The 25,746-nt window shown below is 42.1% G+C and overlaps 1 long non-coding RNA gene across 1 annotated transcript in view; it reads left to right on the top strand.

Annotated features, from left to right (window-relative positions):
• LOC140733163 (uncharacterized) overlaps nucleotides 1-23,139 on the top strand; it is a 174,529-nt gene extending 151,390 nt beyond the window's left edge. Inside the window, exon 4 of the long non-coding RNA XR_012100236.1 lies at nucleotides 22,843-23,139. This is a non-coding gene — a long non-coding RNA (uncharacterized lncRNA). The remainder of the gene's footprint in view (nucleotides 1-22,842) is intronic.
• The last annotated feature ends 2,607 nt before the right edge of the window (nucleotides 23,140-25,746 follow it).

The following is a 25,746-nucleotide window of genomic DNA, read 5'->3' as shown; positions in this document are numbered from 1 at the left end:
ATTAGTTTTTCAAAACATTTTACAAATTAAAACCCCCAAATCCCAATGAGGAGCATTAATACAGTGCAAAATTAAGCGTACAATAACAATATGCTACAAAGGAAGAGAATTTAACAAAAAAGCATCTAAATTAAAGACAAGTAAGCTTAGTGTGCTCCCCAAGCCCCACAACACAAAATAAAAAACAACAACAACTCCAGACCGACCACAACACAGTATAAAGAGTATAGGTCAGGACAGTCAAACTCCCAGACTGTGAATACACTTAGCAACAGAGGAAAATAATGCCTACTACCAGAAAAAAAAGGAAGCTGAAAGCAAGGGACCGAAAAGAAGAAAAAAAAAGAAAAAAAAACCCTAGTCAAGAGGAAGGTTATGAAAGTACTCGATAAAAGGTCCCCAGACCTTATGGAACTTTAGATCCGAATTAAGAACTGAATAATGAATTTTTTGAGGTCCAAGCAGGCCATAATGTTGTTAAGCCATTGCGCATGAGTGGGCGGGGCAACATCTCTCCATCTGAGGAGGATCAAGCGTCTAGCCAGGAGAGAGGCAAAGGATAGTATTCGGCATTTGGTCGGACCCAGACATAAATCTGTCTCGCCCCAAAAACCGAACAGAGCAATTAAGGGGTTTGGTTCTAGGTGCTGATTCAGAATACCCGATAATGTAGTGAAGACATCTTTCCAGAATTTCTCCAAGCTAGGACAGAGCCAGTACATATGGATGAGAGAGGCCACGCCCCTCTTGCATTTATCACAGAGCGGACTAATGCCAGGGTAGAATCGAGATAGTTTAGATTTAGACATATGGGCTCTATGAACAATCTTAAACTGTAAAAGGCAATGGCGAGCACAAGGAGAGGTTGAGTTAACCGATTTGAGAACTGAGTCCCAGCTCTCCTCGGATAAGGAGATATTTAAATCCTGCTCCCAGGCCATTTTAATTTTATCCACAGGGGCCCGTCGTAAGGCTGCTAGTTTATCTCGGATAATTGATATTAAACCTTTACCTAGTGGATTAATGGAAAGAAATAGGTCCATAGCATTTTTCGCAGGCATTTCAGGAAAGTTAGGAACTAAAGGAGCAATAAAGTGTCAGATTTGGAGATATCTGAAAAAGTGAGAGTTAGGCAGGTTGAACTTAACAGAGAGCTGCTGAAAAGAAGCGAAGCGATTATCAATGAAAAGATCTTCAAAATGTCTAATGCCCTTCCTATACCAAACATGGAATGCTGAATCGTACGTAGTAGGTAAAAAAAAAGGTGATTATGTGCGACAGGGCTAGAAACGGAAAACCCCTGGAAACCATAGCATTTCCTGAACTGAGCCCATATACGCAAAGTGTGTCTAACAAGAGGATTAGCTATTGATCTGGGCAGACTGCTAGGGAGTGCAGAGCCAAGAAGTGCAGATATAGATAATTCTTTACTGGAGCTCAACTCCATTGCCACCCAGTTAGGGCACTCGGGTTGGCCGTGGAAGAAAGACCAGAAGGTAGCACAACGTATATTAGCTGCCCAATAATATAAGCGAAAGTTAGGTAAAGCCATGCCACCCTCTTTTTTAGATTTTTGGAGGTGGATTTTATTAATTCTAGAGCGCTTATTCTGCCACAGATATGACAAAATAATAGAGTCTAAGGAATCAAAAAAAGATTTAGGAATAAAAATTGGGATAGATTGAAATAAGTATAAAAATTTGGGGAGAACATACATTTTAACAACATTAATACGACCTACCAAAGACATAGATAGAGGTGACCATTGTACCAGACTCTGTTTTATAGCATATGAAAGGTTGACAAAGTTTTCACGAAAGAGATCTTTAAACTTCCTTGTGACTGTAATTCCAAGATAAGTAAATTGATTATGGACTACTTTAAAAGGGAGATCACGGAATATTAGTTCTTGTGCTTCTTTATTTATTGGGAAAAGTTCACTCTTATGTAAATTAAGTTTATAGCCAGAGATCTGGCTAAACTGGTCAAGAAGTGAAAACATTAGAGGTAAGGATGTAGACGGATTTGAGAGAAAGAGTAATAAGTCATCAGCATAGAGAGAAACTTTATGCTCAACACCCCCTCTCCAAATCCCGGTCAATTCAGGACAGTTTCGAAATGCTATCGCCAGAGGTTCTATAGCCAAATCAAAGAGAAAGGGACTTAAGGGGCATCCCTGACGGGTGCCACGTTTAAAATTAAATACTTGGGATTTCTGAAAATTAGTTAAAACAGAAGCAATAGGACACAGGTACAGCAATTGGATCCAAGAGATGAAACTTTGGCCGAGGTCAAATTTTTCTAAGACTGCAAAAAGGTAGTTCCACTCTATACGATCAAATGCTTTCTCCGCATCAAGGGAAATAACACATTCAGGAGTCCCAGTTGGAGCTGAGTATAAAATATTAAATAGACGCCGAATGTTAAAAAAAGGGAGACAGTTTTTAATAAAGCCTGTTTGGTCATCAGAGATAATGGAGGGAATAACAGTTTCTAATCTATGAGCCAACACTTTAGCTAAGATCTTTACATCAACATTGAGCAGAGCGATCGGCCTGTACGAGGAACACTCTATTGGGTCTTTGCCCTTTTTTAAAAGAAGAATAATAGATGCCTCATTGAAAGAGGGTGGCAATTTGCCATAATTAAACGAGTCAGATAATACTGAAAGTAACTGAGGAGAAAGAAGTGAGGAAAATGATTTATAAAATTCTACAGGGAACCCATCAGGTCCAGGAGATTTCCCTGAGGACAGTGCAGAAATTGCAAAAGATATTTCTTCTGATGATATAGGCGCATTGAGTTTGGCTTTGAAATCAGATGAGAGTGAGGGGATATTCAGATTCTGTAAAAATTGATCAACAGAGATATTGTCATTCAGAGATTCAGAGGAATAAAGCCGAGAATAAAAATTTTTAAATGCGTCATTAATTTCTAAATGATCCGATGTAAAGTTTCCGTTCTCCTTCCGGATCTTTGTAATATGTTGTTTGGCTTTGGAGCGCCTCAGCTGATTGGCTAGGAATTTACCAGACTTATCCCCATGAATGTAAAAGAGACTCTTGCTTTTGAGAAGTTGGCATTCGATAGGTTGAGTGGACAGAAGGTTAAATTTAGTTTGGAGTTCAATGCGCTTCTTGTATAATTCAGGATTCTTAGTTTGGGCATATATTTGATCCAGATCTTTAATCTGGTTAATGAGGTCTGATCGATCTGCACGGGATCTTCTGTTGAGATTTGCTGTGTAAGAGATTATTTGACTCCTCAGATATGCTTTCATGGCATCCCAGACAATCTGGGATGGCACTTCAGGTGATGTATTAGTGTTAAAATAAAAGGTTATCTGATTGTTAATAAATTTTACAAAATCATCATCCGATAATAAAGTTGAATCAAACCATCAGTGTTTATTCCTCTGAGGGAGACCAGGAAAGTTCAGAGGGAGGGTAATTGGGGCATGGTCAGAAATCAGTATACTCTGATAGTCACAAGAGTGGGCAAATGGGATAAGTTGGTTATCGAGTAAGAAATAGTCAATTCTAGTGAAGGTATGGTGAACATGTGAGAAAAAAGAATAATCTCTCTCCGTATGATGGAGGAAACGCCATATATCAGAGATACCAAAATTAGAGAGAAATGATTGGATAGCTAAGGCAGGTTTAGTAGGTGATCTGGTAACAGAGGACGATCGATCCAGTTTAGGATCCAACCAACAGTTGAAGTCACCACCCAGTATAAGAGAGTATGAGTTTAAGTCTGGTAGTGAGGAAAAAAACCGTTCAAAAAAGTTAACATCATCAAAGTTGGGACCATACAGGTTTGCTAGTGCAACTTTAGTGTTATATAGTTTACCAGAAACAATAATAAAACGGCCATTTGTATCAGATATTTTATTATGGAGTTCAAAAGGAATATTTGAGTTAATAAGAATGGAGACTCCCCTAGCTTTAGCGGCAAAGGATGAATGAAAATACTGACCCGCCCACTTTGACAGAAGCCGGGAGTTATCAAAACAATGAATATGAGTTTCTTGAAGGAAAGCAATGTCAGCTTTGAGTTGTTTGATATGCAAGAATACCTTCCTCCTTTTAACAGGGTGATTCAATCCCTTTACATTCCAGCTCACGAATTTAAGTGCACTAACCATTATCAATTACTAATGCATAAAAGGCAGCAGGCATATAAAAAGTCAAGCAGTACACTAGCAGTCTGGGAGCAGAGATGTAAACATAGATTCGTAAAATCAAAACATATACGTGTCCTGAGCAATAAAGAGAAACAATAAATACAGTGAGTGATGTTGGAACTGGAAAATCCACCCCATCCACACAACCCAAAACTAGACAGCTACCAAAACAAGTAGCTAGCTCTACCAAAAAAATTAACCCAAATACAACTTCCAGATCTGTGTCATTGACAACAGTTCCGTATAAATACTATAGCAAATAGTAACTAGTTTATGCACTGGAAAACATAACTACAGATTAGAACACTTTCTGCAGAAATATAAAACTTAATACAGAGAAAATCGGAAGAAAACCAAAACTAACCTACCCGCGAAAAATTATAGAATAAAGTAAGAGAAAGGAAAAAAAAGTTAAAAAAAAAGGAGAGGAAGGGGAAAATTATAAATTCAAGATGAGTATTTATCAACCATTTACAGAGAGGAGAGAAAAAAATTCAGAGATTAGAAAAAAGGGGCGAAGAAAGGAAAAAAAGATAAAATAAATAAATATAAAAAAAGGGAAAAATAAATCAGCAATTAAACTATGAACCAACAAACAGGGAGGCCTTCACTAAAGACTTCGAACCTCCAAAACAAGTTAGAGTCAGTTGTAAAACTCTGTAGGTAAAGTTATACAAGAGTAAAAATAGATTACACACACACCAAATCCCGGGAGAGATTGTCAACAGCCCTTAGAGTTTCAATGAATAATGTCTGAGTGATTCAAGTGAAGTCTGAGTCCAGAAAAAGTAATTTTACTACGAGGAGTACTTATCCACCATTTTAGGAGGTCTGATCAAATTCCGAAGATGACTGGATAGCCGGAAGACTTGCCACAAATGCTTCAGCTTCCTTCACCGACCTGAGCCACTTGTACTTTCCAGTATTAAGCTTGATTCGTAGATCAGCAGGGTTGCGAAGGGAGGGTTTAAAACCACGATCAAACAGCACTTTCATTACGCCTTTAAACTCAGCGCGCATCTTTAAAGTTTGGGGGGCAAAATCTTCCACAAAGCGAATGGTTGTATCCTGGAAAGGCAGAGACCCCCTGCGACGTGCCTCCACAATCAGACTATGTTTTACCTGGTATTGATGGAAACACAAGATTACTGGTCGCGGACGGGAGCCCAGAATTCCGGGGGGAACGTAAACTCTGTGTGCCCGTTCGAGCTTGGGCGGGTTCGGAAGCAAATCTTTCCCGAATATCTCACAGAGAAACTTGGCGAAAAACTTCACGGTTGATCCCTGTTCGGTCGCCTCTGGCAATCCAAGAATTCTGAGGTTGCAGCGTCTGCTGCGATTTTCGAGATCCACCATTTTGGAAAGGAGTTTGTTAGATTTTTCCTCTAAGCTGGAACAGAGAGTCTCCAAGTATCGAACACGACTTTCTAAATCTTCAGAAGCTGAATCGATGCGAGATAAGTGTTCAGCATGCTTGTCCACTTTATCGTTGATCCGATCCAGTTTGTCTTCCAACTGTTTGAAAGCGGTTTTAAATTCCTTTAAAATTTCGTCTCGGAGCTTTCCGAGCGCAACCAAAGTCTCGTCCGAGGGAGTGATAGCCTCCTTTCTCCCGGATTTAGAACTTTTGCTAGACATTGTAAGTTAGATATGTTCACAGGCAAGTAAGAGATACCAAAAATATTCCTAACTAAGGTTTAAAAAATGGAGACATTTAGTGCAAAGATAGCGACATTAACGGAACAAAAGTTCGGAGCAGCTAAACAATCGCCATCTTACTGGAAGTCCCAGTTTAATGACATCTTATAACAAATTGTCCAAAATTGTACTCAATATTCCAGGTGTAGCCTCATCAGTGTCTTATACAATTCTGACAAAACTTCCCAACTCCCATACTCAGTGCCCTGACTGATGAAAGATTCCTTCACCATCCTGTGATGCCACTTTCAGGAAAACACGTACTTGTCCCTCTGTTCTACAGCACTGCTCAGGGCCCTGACTGATGAAAGATTCCTTCACCATCCTGTGATGCCACTTTCAGGAAAACATGTACTTGTCCCTCTGTTCTACAGCACTGCTCAGGGCCCTGCAAGTCCTGTCCTGGCTGAACTTACTGCAAGTCCTTGCACTTACCTAGATTAAACAAGCTAGAACTGCTCTGATGCCATGGAAAAACCCAACTGCCTCACTAAGAATGAGGAAAGGAGATCCTCACTGTCCTCACTCCTAGTGTGGTCACTAGTTGACTCCTATCCCATCTGTGAAACTGACCTTCAATTATGAAATGAGTGGTGGACAATAAATGTTAGCAACAGTTCCTAGCCAATAAATGGCTAAAAAATGTCCAGATGTGCACAGACTGTATTTGATTGGATAACCTACACCATAACTGGATGTACATAGTCAGTCTCTCCAAGAAATGAAAGTAAACTGCTTTGCCAATATTTATTCACTGCTTTTCACTGTATTTTATTGCATGGAATCAGAGCACAGAAACAGGCCCTTTGTCTCAAATAGTCCATGACTAACAAGGTTCCCATCTAAGCTAGTCCCATTTGCTGGCAATTGACTCAGATCCTTATAAACCTCTCCTATTAATGTACCCATCCAACTACCTTTTAAAGAGTATTATTGTGCCATTTCCTCTGACAGTTCATTCCATTTATAAATCACCCGCTGGGCAAAAAGGTTTCCTTTTAAAGTAATATCTCACTTTAAACCTATGGTCTCTAGTTCCTGATTTCCAAACCCTGGGAAAAAGACTGTGCTTATTCACTCTATCTATGCCCGTCCTGAATTTATGCACCTCTGTAAGGTAAAGCACTCATTCTCCTATAAAGTTCCAGCCTTCCCCAGTAACCCAGTCTCTCAAGTCCTGAACTTCTCTGTACATGCAGCAATAATAAGCCAACTGCCAGTTTATTACTGAGTCCCAGTGTACTTGTTCAGACAAATTGGTACAGAGATTGTAAATATGAGAGTTTTCACCTCAAGGACAAACACATACTTGACTCAGCCGAGAAAGACTGGTGCTGTTTCTGAGGTTTGGAGTTCAAGGCCTGCCAGCCACTGACATCGAGATACCAACAGCAGGAGAAAACGGGAAGAGTTAGTGAGCACAGCGAGAACTGGCCTGAATGACCGTGAGCACACGTGGGTGTGGGACAGTTTACTGTCTATATGCTCAGCCTGGCAGTAGCAATGAGGGTAGTGCTCCCATTCTAATGGAGAAGCTGGTGTGACCAGAGGAGTGATGTCAGGCATGCCTGCACGTCCATATCTGTGTGTGAATTATGTATTTGCATGAATGTGCATTTATTGCCAGTGTGCATGTGTCAATACATGTCTATGTGACTGCATCCATGTAAATGCATGTGAATATTTGTGCGCGTGTATGTGTTTGTGTGTGATACTGTTCATATGCATGTGTTTGTGCCAATGTTTTCACATGTGTAATAGTGAGCATGTGTATGTGTGTACCTGTGAATGTATGTGAGTGAGCACATGCATAAGTGTGTGTGTGCATGCACATACATGTACATGTAACTGTACCTCCGGCCTGCCATGACCATGTCAGCACCTGGAATATAAGATCTGGGATGCCCTGTTATAACGTTTCTAACTGCTTGGTGCTTGTATGTAGTTCTGATCACCGCACTGGAGGAAGGATGTCTGTGCTGCAGGTGGTGTAGACCAGGGTGTTGACGGGATTGGGGGCTTTTAGTTATGGGGAGAGATTGTATAGGCTAGACTTGTTTGGTGGCTGAAGATTAATACAGAATTATAGGAAGCATCGATAAAGTAGACCTTTATGCCCATTTACACTAATCCCATTTTCCTGCATTAGGACCACATCTGTCCGTGTCCTCCCTATTGAATTGCCTGTTAAGCATAGTAATGATAGCTGATTCCACCACCTCCTCTGGCAATGAATTGCAGATATCAACCACTCTCAGGGTAAAAAGCTTTCCCCTCAAATCCCCTTTGAAACTCCTTCCAGCACCTTTTACCTATGTCCTCTTGTTATTGATGCCTTTACAGTGGGAAAAAGATTATAATTATCGATGCTTCCTATAATTTTGTATTCCTCTTCAGCTTCCAAACAAGTCTAGCCTATACAATCTCTCCCCATAATTAAAGGCCCCCAATCCCATCAACACCCTGGTCTGCACTATCTCCAGCACTACATACAAGTGGCAAGTGGTTAGAAAAATTATAACGGAGCATCCCAGATCTTATATTCCATGTGCTGACCTATGAAAGCAAGAATGCTATGTGCTTTTTCACTTTTCAAGGAACTATGGACTTAGACCCCAAGTCTCTCAGTAGAGTGTTGAGATGTGTCCACAACTCTCCGAGGTTCCTTACAGTCTTGGGCAGAGCAGTTGCCATACTAACCCATGATGCACCTGGACATGATGTTTTCTGTAGTGCATCCATATTCGATTCCACAATTCAATTCCATTTGCACTTCCTCAACAAATGGAGTAGTCTGTACCTACATAATATACAGTAACTAGACAACATTCAGGCATAGATATAACATGACATTAGTTTTGTGCCACAGAAATACCATGCAGTGTCCATTCCTAATGAGGATGAGTCTAACTACCTACTCTTACCAATTCAATGGAATGTATTATTGCAAATAGTGTGCTTAGCTCTTTATTTATACAATTTGTTTAGTCCGAACAACAGCTAAGAGTTAGTTCCTAATCCAATGCTGACAAACATTCTGTACCTAATGAAATAGGTGGTTAATAGAACTTCCATTGTTGGTCAATGCCAATATTCATGTCTGTGTAACTTCATGTCAACTTTTATCATCCGAAGTCCTGTGGAGCAGCTGAATGATCAATCAAAAATTGAGAGAATGAAATACTGCTGGCTTTTTCAATTGTCTCCAGGAAAGATTATTTGGCAATCTTACAGTATGTTGGAATAGCCTTGTTGCGTTTAACAGCATAAGGTACATTCTAGCCAGACTCCCATTAAAAGAATTTGAAGAACAAGACTGAGTTCAGTGTGACCAAACCTTACTCATAAAAGTGTCAGAGGTGCTATTACACTCACATTACACTAAAAAATTGCTCACTGATGATTCGGTCCGAACATTGAGATTCCTATAACAAAATGATGGCAGGCAAACGGAACTTGACATGTTTGATACCGTTTGTGATTCTGGAAAGTGTGTTGTCAAAATTGCTAATAAAATCAGTAACCATCTGGCTCCAATGAGAAATATACACACTCTGTGCATACATGGCTCCTCCATAGAGAGAGTTAAGCGCACCAAGTTCCTGGGAGTTCACATCACGGATGACCTCACTTGGCCCTGCAATATCACCTCCCTGAACAAGAAGGCACGACAACGCTTCCACTTCCTAAGAAGATTGAGGCAAGCAAGGTTCTCCTCCATATCCCCCACCCCCATCTTAATAGTGTTTTACAGGAGCAAGTTGCATCTCCATCTGGTATGGGAGCAGCAGAGCCTCTGACCTGTGAAAACAGCCGAGAAGATCATAGGGGTCTCCCTACTATCCATTGTGGACATTTACCAGGAACGCTGCATACACAGGGCTCTTAGTATTATCAAGGATCCCACCCTTCCCCCCAGCATCCTCTTTAACTTTCTACCATCAGGCAGGAGACTCCGATGCTCAAAGACAAGAACGGTCAGGATGAGGAACAAATTCTTTCCTTAGGCTGTTAGGCTTCTGAACTCCCTGTCGCATTGCTTTCAAAGTGTCAACAGTTAGTACCTTACAAGGTTTAATTTATGCACTTTACTTTGTTTATTTAGGCTTAATTCATTTGTAGATTGTATTCTGACTTTCCTAAGTTATTGGGTGTTATATCTACTACTGTGCTTTACACCTTAGTCTGGAGAAACATTGTCTCGTTTGACGGTATACAAGTATATCGTTCAAAGACAATAAATTTGACTTTACTTGGCCAATATATAGGATGCAACAAACTGCTTCAAACTGATGCTAGGACAACATGCCAATGGTCAGAGCCCTCGCTGCCTACAACACCGCCAACTGAACTACAGGATGTGCTGTGCCTCAGGAGAATGAGTCTGTTGAACAGGATTGTGCAAAGTAATTGGGAAGTCAGAGCATCTGTGAGAAGATAAATCAATATCTTCAAACCTTTGGCATTAAGTGAACCTAGTGTTTGCTGGTTAATTATAAAAGTAAATTAGTTTTTGGAATGACTGGAATAAACCCACATACGAGGGGTGATTGATATGTTTGTGGCCTAAGGTAGAAGGAGTCAATTTTAGAAAACCTAGCATATTGAATTTTCAACATAGTGCCCTCCTACATTTACATACTTAGTCCAGCGGTTGTGAAGCATACGGATCTTGGACCTCCAGAAAGTGTCCACAGCAGGGGTGATTGATAATTTTGTAGTCTAAGGTAGGAGGAGATGAGTTATATAACTCTCTTTACATACACATGCGGTTCAACTCTTTGAGTGATCATGCAGAAAGTTTGAAGTTACTAACTCATCAGTTAATAACTCTTCAGGGGTGAATGATAAGTTTGTGGCCTAAGGTAGAAGGAGATGAGTTATTAAGTTCAAACTTTCTGGACTAAGTGTGTAAATGTAGGAGGGGACTATGTTGAAAAGTAAATGTGCTAGGTTTTCTAAAATTGACTCCTTCTACCTTAGGCCACAAACCCATCAATCACCCCTCGTATAACCCCGGTTAGATAGCAGTAAAAGTTGGTGGCGTGTTTTCATTTTTTGGATGCACTAGATTTGATTGGATGAACTCATGTGTCATTCTGCTGGATCCAAACAACCAAGGGAATCACTCCCAGAAGCTGGACGTCTCCATATTTCAACGCAGGACCTTTGTAAATAAACCATAGCTTGTTATTTTTTTTTGTTTTCTGAGTCCTAATGTATTCATTAAGGTTAAAATATAAAAATAACTCTAGAAATCTGAAATAAAAATGGAAAATGCTTCAAAAACTGATTAGACTGCATCCATCACTAAGGACACCCACCATCTGGGACATGCCCTCTTCTCATTACTAACCTGAAGATCCACCCTCAATGATTTAAGAAACAGCTTTCCTTCGGATTTCTGAATGCTCCATGAGCCCATGAACACTAACTCATTATCCCTTTCCTTGAACTATTTACTTGAAGTGATTTTATGCCTTTGCACTGTACTGTTCCAGGAAAGCAACAAGTTTGACAACATATGCAAGTCAACAATAATAAATCTGATTTGATTCAGAGTCTAGGCAGCATTTATGGAAAGAGAAAAGGTGTTAATGTTTCAGTACAAAGACGTTTCTTAGAACTGTAGTTAGTTTCATTTGCATAGATGGTGGAGAGGAATAGGTAGGACAATGGAGGTATACCTCTGATAGAGAGAGACCAAGTAGGTTAAAGTTGTGGTTACAAACAGATTATGCTAGTTTTGATTGTGTTGTTTTATGAGAATGAAAGTGAGCCAGAATCACAGATAGATGACAGACAAATTGTGATGCAGCTGGAAAGAGGTAGTGAGACACCTAAAACTGAAGACTTTGACATTGAGTGCAGCCAACTTCAACATGCCTGGACAGAAGAAGAAACTTTGGTCCTCATTGTAACATTGCAGGAGGTCACAGGCAGAAAGGTCAGTGGGGGTGGCTGGTAGAAGTGGGATGCTAGACATAAGAACACACTGTAGAAAGTATCCTGACCGTTTGTATCATGGCCTGGTATGGCAATTCCAACACCCAAGAGGCTGCAGAATGTATGGACACAACTTAGGCCATGACAGGCCAGCCCTCTCTGCCACTGACAACATCTACAGGAGGTGCTGCATCACCATACTGATGCACATGACAATAAACTCAATTTGACTTCCCTTGCCAGTTCTTGTAATGCCCCTTCCTCTCACCTGTTTCTGCTAGCTCTCTCCCCTCTATCAAGACTATAAGACCATAAAATATAGGAGCAGAATTAGGCCATTTTGGCCCATCGTGCCTGCTCTGCTATTTCATCATGGCTGATCCATTTTCCCTCTCAGTCCCAGTCTCCTGGCTTCTCCCCGTATCCCTTTATGCCCTGTTCTTTCAGTCCAAATGAGAGGTTTTGACCTGGAATGTTAACTGTCCATTTCAGATTTTTTCCCCAGAATTTACTGCTTTAATTTCAGATTTCCAATGTCTTCCTTTTTAACCTCTATTTTCAAAATCCTATTGACCCTCCGTGTGTGGAAGAAGCTGGAAGCCGGTTTCTGGAACTTGCTAATATGATTGTAGATTGGGAAGCCCTGACCTGACCACAGTTCATTACTTTTACTGGACCAATACCACAAGAGACATTTATAACATGATGGGAAATCTAACAATAAAAGTTATGAGAAATTAAAGGAAGAGAAACCAGGTGTTTCCTGATGTTTCTGTTGGATTAGTACCAAGGCAGAGAGTAGATTCTTTCATTCTTCTCTAAATGTAGATTACATTTTCCTCAACAAATACATTTACCCTCCAAAGGACACCAGTCCTTCTCCAAAGGGTGAGCAGAAGAAGGTGAAAATACTGGAAAGCCGAAAGAAAAGCGGAGTAACAGAATCAGAATCAGGTTTATTATCGCTGACGTATATGGTGAAATTTGTAGTTCTGCGGCAGGAGTACAATGCAATACATAAAAAGTTATTATAAATTACAATAAAACATAAAAAATAGATAAATAATGCAAAAAGAGCAAAATAGTGATGTTTTCATGAGCCTGCGGACCATTCAGAAATCTGATGGCAGAGGGAAGGAAGCTGTTCCTGAAATGTTAAGTGTGGGTCTTCAGGCTCCTGTACCTCGTCAGTGATCTGAGTACAAAGAGGGTATTTCCTAGGCGGTGAGGTTCCTTAATAATGGATGCAGCCCCCTCGACGACCACTGTTAGATGTCCTCAATGCTGGGAGGCTTGTGCCCATGATCGAGCTGGCCAAGTCTACAACCTTCTCGAGCCTCTTTCGATCCTGTGCATTGGAGCCTCTAAAGCAGACAGTGATGCAACCAGTCTCAATGCTCCCCACCATACATTTGTAGAAATTTGCTGGAGTCTACGATGATATACCAAGTCTCCTCAAGCTCCTAATAGAGTATAGCTGCTGGCATGCCAACATCAATACACTGGGCCCAGGATGGATCCCCTGAGCTGTTGATGCCCAGGAGTTTGAAACTGCTCACCCTTTCCACTGCTGATCCCTCGACGAGGACTGGTGTGTCTTCTGCTGACCTCCCCTTCACAACCAATTCCTTGGTCTTGCTGATTCTGCAAACAGCTCTGGTGCAATCAGTGAATTTATGGATGGAGTTTGAGCTGTACCTTGCCAGGCAGTCATGAGCGTGGAAGGATTAGAGCAGTGGGCTAAGCACAATTCCTTGGTCTTGCTGATTCTGCAAACAGCTCTGGTGCAATCAGTGAATTTATGGATGGAGTTTGAGCTGTACCTTGTCAGGCAGTCATGAGCGTGGAAGGATTAGAGCAGTGGGCTAAGCACAATTCCTTGATGAGTGCCTGGGCTGATTGTCGGCGAGGAGGAGATATCACCTCCGATCCAACTGACTGTGGGCTATCAATGAGGAAGTCAGGATCCAGTGGCAGAAGAAGGTACAGATGGCTAGGTTTTGGAGTTTGTTGATTAGTACTGAGTGGTTGTTGGTATTAAATGTCAAGCTGTATTCAACAAGTAGCACTCTGACATGTGTATTCCTGTTGTCCAGGTGCTCCAAAGCTAAGTGGAGAGCCAGTGATATTGCATCCTCTGTAGACCTGTAGTGGAAGTAGGAAAATTGCCATGGGTCCAGCTCCTTTCTTAGGCAGGAGTGAATTCTAGCCATGACCAACTCTCAAAGCACTTCATCACAGAGTGATACTGGGCACCAGCCCAGCAGGCAGCTCACCCTGCTCCTCTTGGTCACTGGTATGATCGATGCCTTTTTGAAGCAGGTGACTGCAGCAGTGAGAGGTAGAAGATGTGTTTAAACACGCCAAGCAAATGATCAGCACAGGCCTTCAATACCCTACCAGGAACACCATCAGCGGCCCTTTGAAGTTCACCCTCCTGACAGTGACACCCAAGACAAAGATTATAGGGTCACTAGATGCTGTGTATTCAAAGGTTAAAAGGTTCAATTTAATGTCAGAGAAATGTATACAATATTCATCCTGAAATGCTTTTCCTTCGCAAAACATCCACGAAAACAGAGAATTGCCCCAAAGAATGAACGACGGTTAAACGTGAGAACCACAAAGCTCCCCCCAGCTGCCCCCTCCTGCGTGTAAGCGGCAGCGAGCAATAACCCCCCCTTCCCCCTGCTGGCAAATCAAAAAGCGCATCTGCTACTGAGCACAAGCATGAGCTAAGCGATAGCAAAGTCACAGACCTTGCAGTTACCCCAGAGACTATCGCAATTCATCTGGCATTCGGCAACTCACAGGTTCTCTCTCTCCCTGGCCAGGGAGAGGGAGGTGTCCCCCATTGTCACAGCCAGCGGAAGACATAACAACAACCCGTTGATTTCCGATATTATATCTCCTCCTCTGTTTCGTCGCTTTTTACTTCATAAAAAGTATGGAGACCATTGTGGAATTGTAATGATGAATAAGTTTCGTGGGTCCTGCTAGTGAGACAGAAAACACGACTGTGAGTAAGTATATTAATCATTTATTTACACACGGTAAAAATTCGACCAAACATTGATGTTCCTCAAGTTGCAGAAGCTATAAAGCTGAATATTCAACAAGCATTCATTCAACAAACTCACTTAGCTTAAAGCATGCTTGGAGCATACCTTCCCAAAGGTCATGTGCACCTCTTGCCTTAACAGAGAGAGAGAGAGAGAGGGAGGGAGGGAGGGAGGGAGGGAGGGAGGGAGGAGAGGGAGAGAGAGAGAGAGAGAGAGAGAGAGAGAGAGAGAGAGAGAGAGAGAGAGAGAGAGAGAGAGAGAGAGAGAGAGAGAGAGAGAGAGAGAGAGAGAGAGAGAGAGAGAGAAAAAAGAAAAAAGAAAAAAAACACACCTCCCACATGTGCTCTCCATATACCCAGGATATTTGAAACTGGTCACCAGGCAACTAACCAATGGGAAAAGCAGCTGCAGTTTCTAAACTAACCAACCATGACAAAACGACTTTCAACATTCAGAGTAAGCAATGCCCCCACAGGACACACCACCCCTCAAAAATTGCAAATGCAATGATCCAATCCACAGACTCTTGCAAACTCCCTAAGTTACATATAAAGCACAAAAGTACAATACCCAGTACTGTAAACCCAATAGTCTCCTTCCATTGTACCACAGTAGTCGATCAGCCTCTCTGCGCCCCAAAAGGCCACCAGCCCCACCCCGGAGTGTATTAGCTAATGAGCTGGACCCCAGCAGGCTCCCTCTCTTGCTTCTCCTGACAGTACTTCCTCCACGTTGCATAGAAGGTGATGAGTGGGGACCCCTTTGCCTGCTCCTCTGGGAGCCCAGTTTTAAGCAACGCTAAAAACTTTTTTTTACGGGATATGTGGGATCCCACACTCCATATACGACTTCCATACCAGGCTGTGTACACCCTTTTCTACATACTCTAAACCTTGTAATAATTGAATCGCTGTACTTACACGATGACCAGCAGCTGGTGAGATTAAAGACATCACAACCTCTTTTATTGGAAAAACTGCTTCCATAACCATGTGTCCTATCATTCCAGAAGTTAATTCAATATCCTCTGGTGGGCTACCACTATCGTGATATAATTCTGTGATAAGAGTCCACTGACGTAGAACTTTGGTACCCTCCTCTACTGTACTCCATTCCATTTGGGGTTTTAAATTCCATTCAGTAAGAGTGGGATACCTAAGAGCCATTGCTTGAACCCATAGTGATGCATTCTGCTCAGAGAAAGCAAGCAGTATTCTCAAGGCATTATTGACTGTGTGCTGGGACGATAGGCTCCCTAAGGCACCCACCTCTCTCTTAGGCTCACACCTGTAACCCCCTCATCCCATTTCCTCAATAACCACACAGCCAAAGAGTCCTCAGACTTCTGTCTGTACCTATCTCCTAACTTCGCTAAGCAGAGATTTCTTTGATCTCTGTTGTCCTAAAGATGCCCATTGTACTATCCCCACACATCCTCTTCCCCCTCCCCCTCCTGAGAGGAAGAACAGTCTGATGGCAGGTGTGGGAATGCGTGATCGCTGGCCTAGCCCATACTGTTTTGGGTACAGAAGGGAGAGGGTGATCATTTCGAGAGATAAATCATGCTAACCTCTCTCCCTCATTTTCATCATCCTGCCAGACATCTGCATTCCCCAGCCCTACAGTAGGATCATTGCCCCGCCGCTTCATGGGTCAAACAACAGGGTCAGGCTGCCAATCACCTAGGCGTGCAGTGGCTAGGTGCTGTAGCTTAATTAGCAGACAAGCTATCTCTGTATTCTTATCCCCCAACTTTGAGCCCTACCCTGTGCCGTCAACAGAACAATACAGCACTGACTGAGAATGTGCAATTGATTTTTCAGACTGGCAATAGTTTTATGCTGATGTCTTACAATTGCCGCAAACAGCCAGAAAGCATCCAGCCGGCTATTCTTTCTCCTGGGAAAACCCAACGCTGTCAGTATGGAAACAGTGCGGCATCCCATTTCAACCCCGGGAAAATCTAACTGGTCTGACCAAACTACCAGCATTCCATAATCCATCAGTAGGCTAGCGAGACTTCTGAAGCCTGCACTGTTACCTGTCCACCCTGGGACTCCGCATCTCTCAAACAGAGGGTCCACTCTTTAAAATAAACTTCTGAAGATATGCATCTCTGCTTAAAAAGCTGGACTCTGCTCGTTCGCTGTGCCAAAATGTAATGTTTAATAAGATTTGCAGGCCTGGCAAGTGAGTCAGAAAGCACTGACTACAAATAAGTATGGTATATTAATCATTTATTTACAAACAGTAAAAATTCAACCAAACTTTCACGTTTTCCAGGTTACAGAAACTACAAAACTGTTTATTCAACAAACATACTTTGCTAAAAATGCACACAGCATACCTTCCAAATGGTCATGTGCACTGCTTGCCTTAAACAAAGGAAGAGAGAGAGAGAGAGAATCTCACACACATGCTCTCTATATACCCAGGATATTCAAAACTGGACACCAGGCAGCTAACCAATGGGAAAAGCAGCTGCAGTTTCTAAACTAATCAACCATGGCAAAATGACTTTGGACAGTCAGAATAAGACTTCCCCCCACCCCAATGGAACAGGAGTGAAGCATCACAGCCATTTATGCTGTTGGATTTCACCTTATAGGACGTAGTGGCATGCAAACTGTCGCAGTTGTTGTGCATCCAATTTTATTTCTAACTTTACACAGAATTGCTTTTTATCTCTTACGATGGACTTCCATGGGTCATAGCTGGACTTCTTGTATGATTCTGGATTGCCAGTCTTGAACACCACTGATCTAGCCCTTAGCAGACCGTGAATCCCCTGCCTCATTCACAGATTTTGGTTTGGTCTGTTAGTCTGGTATGTTCTTGAAGGCACACACTGTTCCACACAGGTCTTGATGAAGTTGGTGATGAATATGGCATGTCCATTGAGATCTGAAGATGAATGTGGTTCAATCCACTGATTCAGAGCGGTTCTGTAAGCACTACTCCGCCTCTCTTGACTGTACCACTGGTGCTGCAGTCACAATTTCTGCCTCAGTGCTGGGTGGTCGCACTTACCAAAGTGTGACATGGGATGCCACGGTAAGCATTCTTCTTTGTGGTGCAACCGTGATCTTTTTGTACACAGGTGGCATGTTGGAGACTTCTTCAAGCTGCTCTGGAATGATCGGGAAGGATCAGCATGTGCTGTCTTGTGTTTGCTGATCACGATGCTCAGCTCCTTCAGGGACCTTGGCCAGGGCTGGAAAGTACACTGCACCAGGAAGATGGCGGAGTGAGAACTCTCTCAACCGAGAGAATAATAACACTTGCCTACCTGATGTTCCAAGTCAGGAGAGCAGGACTGAGACAAAAACACCACAGTGAGTTAATCATGAAGCAAGCACCACCATCTCTGCCTTTACCTGCCACTGCTGTTTGATCCATGTGTGTTGGAAGGTGGAGCCCCTGAGCTAACACGCTGTGTCTAGGTGCTGGGGGTGAGCTATGAGCCCATGAAGTGAAGTACACAGCAGTCCCTGATGTGCCTCTGCTACTTGCTCTGAGGTCTTCAATTTTAATTTCCAGAACTGTACTTTGGCTGGGAAGACAGCAGGGAGGCTCCTGTGTTTCAATTTGTCTGCAGCCTGGTAGCCACCTTCTCTGAGACAATGAAGGCTTCCCTTAGCTTTCAATGGCTGTTCTCACTCCCTGGCTGGTCCGTAGTCCCAAGTGTGCCGACTTTATAAAATCATAGTTTCTTTAAATAACTTGAAACAATGTTACTACTTCAATATCTGCGACTACACATTTCAGCTACAGTAATTCTGAATGGGAATACAGTACTTAATGATTAATTCCCTTGGGATGGCAAATGGAATGTTGGCCTTCATTGCTAGTGGTTGAATTTAAGAGCAGGGAGGTTATGCTGCAACTGGATAGGGTACTGGTAAGGACACACCTGGAGTTCCTGCATGCAGTTCTGGTCTCCTTACTTGAGAAGGATATACTGGCTTTGGAGGCAGTGCAGAGGAGGTTCACCAGGTTGATTCTAGAGATGAGGGGTTTAGACTACGAGGCGAGATTGAGTCGCCTGGTACTGAACTCGCTGGAATTCAGAAGAATGAGAGGAGATCTTATAGAAACATAAAATTATGAAAGGGATAGATAATATAGAGGCAGGGAAGTTGTTTCCACTGGCAGGTGAGACTAGAACTTGTAGACATAGCCTCAAGATTCGGGGGAGTAGATTTAGGATGGAGATAAGGACGAATTGCTTTTCCCAGAGAGTGGTGAATCTGTGGAATTCTCTGCCCAATAAAGTAGTGGAGGCTACCTCAATAAATATATTTAAGACAAGGTTGGATAGACAAGGGAGGGGAATTAAGGATTATGGGGAAAAGACAGGTAGTGGAGATGAGTCCATGGCCAGATCAGCTATGATCTTATTGAATGGTGGAGCAGATTTGACAGGCCAGATGGCCTACTCCTGCTCCTAATTCTTATGTTATGTTGGGAACTGCACTCTGCCACTATTTTTTCCTTGTGCTAGAAACTCTGCAGGTCAGACAGCATCTGAAGAGAGAAATATAGTTCATGTTTTAGCTCAGAGACCCTTCATCAGAACTGGGAAAAAGAAGTTTAAAACGTTGTAATGTTATGGCCATTAGGATCTCAGAAATTCACTCTTGAATTCACAAATCACTTCCAAAATGTTTGAGGTACTAAATAAAAAATTGCTCTTTTTGAAAACAAACACAAGATGTATTGGAACTGAACTAGTTTGAACTGAACAGGGTGCCAGTTCATAGTGTGCCACTTCAGGGATTTGCTTTGGGAGGAAACAAGACCATCACTTTGATACTTGCACAAGGTTAATTTATTAATCATCTAGTTAATTTAACCAGTTTGCCTATCAATCACACATCCATGGGGGCAATTCTGTTGAAAGAAAAATTTCCTGTAGGAATGTGTCTGTATGTAGAACAGGAGATCAAATGGAATAAAAGTTTGTAATATGAAAAATTCTGATAGATACGGTTTTCTAGGAACGCAACCTCTTCATGACATAGGAGTACATTGTAACAGTAAGTTGTAGAGAAGATGGTGAGAAGGATTGAAAGGCTAAAGGTGAAGTAAGATAAAATGGGTGAATGAGAATTTCTGAGGTAGAACGAGATCGAATAGGTTGGTGGTGCAATTATGAGTTGATTATGCTTTTCTCTATGGTTCCAGCCCCCCTGTATACTTCCATTGTCTCCACAGCCTTCGGCAACACTCACATCTGATATGAAGTCTGCCTCTCCGCCTGGCCAAAACTGAAGATATCCAATGTGATTTTATTGGTGAAAAGGAAGTTCTTGCTCTCTGTCTGGTATGATCACTCAAGTGGGCTTCACTTTGCTTGCTGATTTAATCTAGCTGTAATACCTATTCTGTATTTTAGATGCACAGTTTAAGAAGCAGTGAGTTACAAATCGTTAGCATATAGGTAAGTAACTAATTACAAAGACAAGTATCTTTTTGGCCTTGAATGCAAGAAGGTCCTTGAACCAACTGGCACAACTCTAATCATTAGAGTTCAGCAACACTATGATCACTTTGCACTAAAATGGACATTTTTTTCTAATTGTGTTCTTTCCTGAGAAAACTAATTTATGTTTTTCTTGTGAATGCTGCTTATATGGGTTTGTGACGCTGCTGCAGGTATGTTTTTCACTGCGTCTGTCCTTACACGTGTACTTGTGCATGTGATAGTGAACTCGGCTTTGAATTAGATTTTGGGACGTTGTAAATAGAGAAGCTTTATTATAATTGTACAGGGTGTTGTACAATGTATTCACCATCCACTACCCTAACATTCACTCATTCCATCAACATCTCACCAACCCACAGTGTGCACCACCTATAACATACACTCTGACAGCACCTCCCAAACCCACCACCTCTACCCCCAAGGAAAAATGCAGGGGGACACCACCACCTGCAGATTCCCCTCCAAATTGCGCACCACCTTATTTTTGAAAGCTATCACGGTTCTTTCACCATCACTAGGTCTAAATGCTGGAACTCCCTCCTCAACATCACCAAGGGTGCACCTTTACTAGAAGGACCTCAGTGCTCCAAGGACGTGATCACTTCTGACCATTCAAGAGCAACTGGGATAGACAATGCTTACAACACACACATCCAGTGAAGGAATAGATAATCAAAAAGGCCCACATTTCGTCCCCATGGTGGGGAATAATTCAGATGCTAATTCATTAACAATCAGAATGTTAGCCTACTACTACTTTTGCATCTCTGTCAACTCCGTCAGAGCCATCAGAACTTCAGAGTTATTGAATAGCAGACAGCAGATAGTGGATTATTGGAGTTTTTCATGCAACTTTAAAGGGATTGGTACCTGCTTCATAAGAGACTGTATTTCATATAACCGGCTGTAGAATGAATTCTGGCACATTTCCTTCTGTGAAGGGGTACGGTATTTTGTTCAATAGAACTTGACTCCAATGACTGACCTTGCTTAAAAAGCTCAGGAAATTCTGAAAAGTGTTGCAAAATCAGGGAAATCACGTCTCAGAAAGACCTGGCACCTGGCTCTGATACTCACTTTTGGGAATAACCTAAGGGTACTTTTTCCAATCCTCAATCAATGTCTGAAGCTGTGGCTTCTGTAAGCTCCCACCTTCTTTTAGTAAATGGCTTGCTACGTGCCAGAATTGTACTCTTTGTCTGGAATCTGCTCGTGCCTCACATCCTGTGGGGATTTTCTTGTTATCGCCAGCCAGGCAGCCATATCTTGGTGGCTATTGAAAGAGACCCAGACATTTTGGCATCAAGAGATAGACAGATAAAAATTTATTTCCTCTTCTCAGTTAGGCCTAGCATAATAGTGAAGTCATCAAATTGGTCATTGGTTTATTATTGTCATATGTGCCGAGGTTCAGTGAGAAGCTTTGTTTTGCATGTTATTTCATCACATCGGTACTTCAGAGTAGTAGAAGGGAGAGTAGTACAGAATGTCGAATAAAGTGTTGCTGTTACAGAGAAAGTGCAGTGCAAGGCCATATTGAGGTAGACTGTGAGGTCAAATCCACCTTATTTTTCAATAATTAGATAGAAGCTTGGTGCTATGTGCTTTCGGGCTTTTGTATCTTCTTCCCCAATGGGGTGGGGAGGGGGGAGGAAGAAGAGAGAATCTCCAGGGCTGGGTGGGCTTTTCGATTGTGTTAGCTGCTTTACTGAGGGGGTGACAAGTGTAGACAGAGTCCATGGATGGGAGGTTGGTTTTTGTGATGTGTTGTGCTGTGTCCATTTCTTGCAGTCTAGGAAGAACAGTTGCCATACCAAGCTGTAATGCATCCGAATAGACTGTTTTCTGTGGTGCATCTCTGCGAATTGGTGAAGGTCAATGGAGACGTGCCAATCTCCCTTAGTCTCCTAAGGAAGTAGAGGCACTATTGTAACTTGTTGGCCATGGTGTCTATGTGACTAGACTAGGATGGGGCTATCGGTGGTGTTCACTACCAGTAACTTGAAGCTCTCAGCCATCTGAACCTTGGCACTGTTGATGTAAACAGAAACATGTGTAACGCTCCCGCACGCACCTTTCGGAAGCCAATGACCAGCCCTTTTGTATTGCTGACTTTGAGGAAAGATTGTTGTTGCCGTGCTTGGCACCAGGCTCTCTTCCTCCTTCTTGTACTCTGACGCATCATTATTTCAGATTTATAACATTACAGTGGCCTCATCTGCAGGCTTGTAGATGAAGATAGGAGTAAATCAAAGCAGCAAGAAAGAGAAATCTTTTATAAATCCTCATGGAGGGGTAATAAATGTGAGCAACACGTATCTCCTGAGAAAAAAGGAAGTTTGAAAGGAAAGATTGAATTTAAATTCCCCAGCTCCAGCATTGGAATGTAAAACTTGTAATGGCAGATCACCAAGTACAAAGAAAGCAATTCAATCTGCAACACTAACTTTTTCTCTCCACAGATGCTGCCCGGCCAGTCCTTCCCCAACCGTCAGGCAGGAAGTACAGAGGCCTGAAAAGGCTCACCACCAGGCTCAAGAAGAGCTTCTATTGACTGTGTACGACTTTTGAATGGACTTCTTCTATGATAAAGATAAACTCTCGATCTTTCAATCTACCTCCTTGCAGCTGATTTGTCTGCCTGCACTGCACTTTCTCTGTAACCATAAGACCATATTCTGCATTCTGTTATTTGATTTTCCTTTAACGCTACCACGTGTACATATTTGTATAAATATCATGCAAGCCGAAGTTTTTCTCTGTACCTCTGTACATAGCACAATAATAAATCTATTATCAATTAATCATCATCATCAAGCACTACGCTGTTTGATGTGGATGAACATGGTTTTCCATCTGCCGGGGCAGATGCTTCTACAGAAGTGGCTTGCCATTGCCTTCTTCTGGGACAGTGTCCTTACAAGATGGACAACCCCAGCCATTATCAATACTTTTCAGAGGTTGCATAAGCAGGACTTGTGATACCAGTTAGTACCAGAGCCAATCAGGACAGAAACTGGCCATTTGGCCCTTTGTGTCCATGCTGATCATCAAGTATACTTTTACTCCCAATTTCACTGGTCCACAGCCTTTCATGCCTTAGTGACTTAAATGCTTGTCCAGATACTCCTTAAATGTTTTTAATTGATTTATATATAGAGTTTTATAATTTGAAAGCAGGCTCATTGTCTCCACTGGTCCATGCCGACCAAAGTAATCCCATTTGCCAACATTTGGCTGATATCACTCCGAACCTTTTCTACCCATGTGTCCTCCTGAATGTTACTTAAACGTTGTAATCGAGCTTGCCTCTCCAGCTTTCTCTGGCAGTGTGTTGCATATGGCAGCCTCTGTGTGAAAAACCTGCCCTTCAGCTCTCATTTAAATTTTAACCCTCTCAATTTAAACCAATCTCCTCTACCCTGAATAAGACTATGACCATTTACTTTATTTATGCGCCTCATGATTTTATGAGAGGTCACCGCTCATCCTCCTTCATTGCAGGGAAAAACAGTCTCAGTTTATCCAGCCTCTCCTCATTATTCAAACCCTCCATTCCTGGCAACATCATCCTTTCTGCACCCCTTCTAGCTTCATCACATCCTTTCTATAGCACAGCAACCAGAACTGCAGACAATACTCCAAGCTGTGGAAGTCTGTATCTCCACCACCCACTCAAGTAATGTATTTTAGATTACAACTACCGTTTGAGTGAGAAAAAATCCTTTGGATTCTCTCTGGATCTCATACCTCCCACAGTAAACTTATTCCCTATAGATTTTGACAACTTTGTCAATAGGAAAAGTTTTCCACTATATATCCTGTCTATGCCCCTGCACCTTATTTGTCCATCAACACTGCACCTTCTCTGTCATCGGAACACCATATTCTGCATTCTGTTGTTTGCTTTTCCCTTTTCTGGCAAACCATCACCGTGAACAATAGCCTGTAACTTCCTTTTGGACTTGGAGGCGATTCAATGCAGCAGAACTGAGGTGAGGCGAGGCAAGGCAGCAGGAAAGACCTGAGGTTCGATTGATTAAAGTGCCAGTCCAAGTTGGAAAGATCAGGTACAGGCTGATTCCAGGCGGCGGGGTCCAGGCCCTGAGCATATCGAAGCAACAGAACCCAATGTTTGGATGACAATTTAAGCACTGGGATAAATTGGGAAGGTTGATACAGGCCGAATTGAGGTAGTGGGGTCCAGGCCCCTGAGCATATCGAAGCAACAGAACCCAATGTTTGGATGACAATTTAAGCACTGAGATAAATTGGGAAGGTTGATACAGGCCGAATTGAGGTAGTGGGGTCCAGGCCCCAGAGCATATTGAAGCAACAGAAACCAATGTTTTGGACAATGTTTTAAGCACCAGGCCAGATTGCAAAGGTCAGGATGTTGGGGCCTGAGGTGAGAGATGGGCCGGTTCAGCTCGCTGCTCTGTGATATTTACTCAGCTCTGTGCTGAGCTGAGGGTCTGTGGACAGAATTTCTTTCATGAACTTCAGTTCTGAACCCCATTTGCTTGCTTTTATTTGTGCGATCTGTTTTTTTTTCCTGTCTTTGCATATTGGGTGTTTGATGGTCTTTTCCTAATGAGTTCTTTTGGGTTTCTTTGTTTTCTGGCTGTCTGTGAGGAGATAAATCTCAAGGTTATATAATAAGTACATACCTTGATAATAGACGTACTTTGAACTTTGAACGCAGTACACTTGACCCAGGTAACATCCTGATCAAACTTCCCTGCACTCTCTCCAGTAATAGATGAAGCAATGGAAGATCAATTCAACTATGTACAAAATTGCAATGGAAACCAGTTGATACACGTAGGAAGCATGAACTTGCCAATAAAAAGTGGTTGATAAAAGCAACCTAAAATAGCTAAACAAAGATGTAGTAACTGGAACAAATCCTGGCATAGGCAGCAGATACGACAGTTGATGAAATGAACAGTGGAAAGGGATAGTGAAATCAATGCATAACTATTTACAATCAGATAAGGTTTAAACAGATTCCTTAAAAATTGTGAACAGTGATACAGTATGTGCAAAAAAAGGAAATGGTAAACAAATTGAAAAATTGTTTTGCATTGGTATTTTTAGAAAAGGATGAAAGTGTTTTGAAGAAAGCTAATATTGAACAAGTGACTCATCAAAACTAGTGTAAGCAAGTTCCCATAATTGTATGGTAAGTGTCCATTTTGCTTAGAGTGCTTGTAACACTATATTGCCTTCTTCCAAATCAAACGTTTACTCATTGTTGCATGAGGAAGGCAACAGAGGAGAGGAAATTGCACTCATGACTGAGTTTGAATGGAGAGGAGCCAAGGGAATGCAGATAGAGATAGAGACTGTGGGACAAGGTAAAA

The sequence above is a fragment of the Hemitrygon akajei genome, chromosome 9 (assembly GCF_048418815.1).
Source record: "Hemitrygon akajei chromosome 9, sHemAka1.3, whole genome shotgun sequence".
NCBI classification, from domain to species: Eukaryota; Metazoa; Chordata; class Chondrichthyes; order Myliobatiformes; family Dasyatidae; genus Hemitrygon; species Hemitrygon akajei.
The sequence above is the reverse complement of the archived record's forward strand: the minus strand, read 5'-3'. Positions and strand labels throughout refer to the sequence as shown.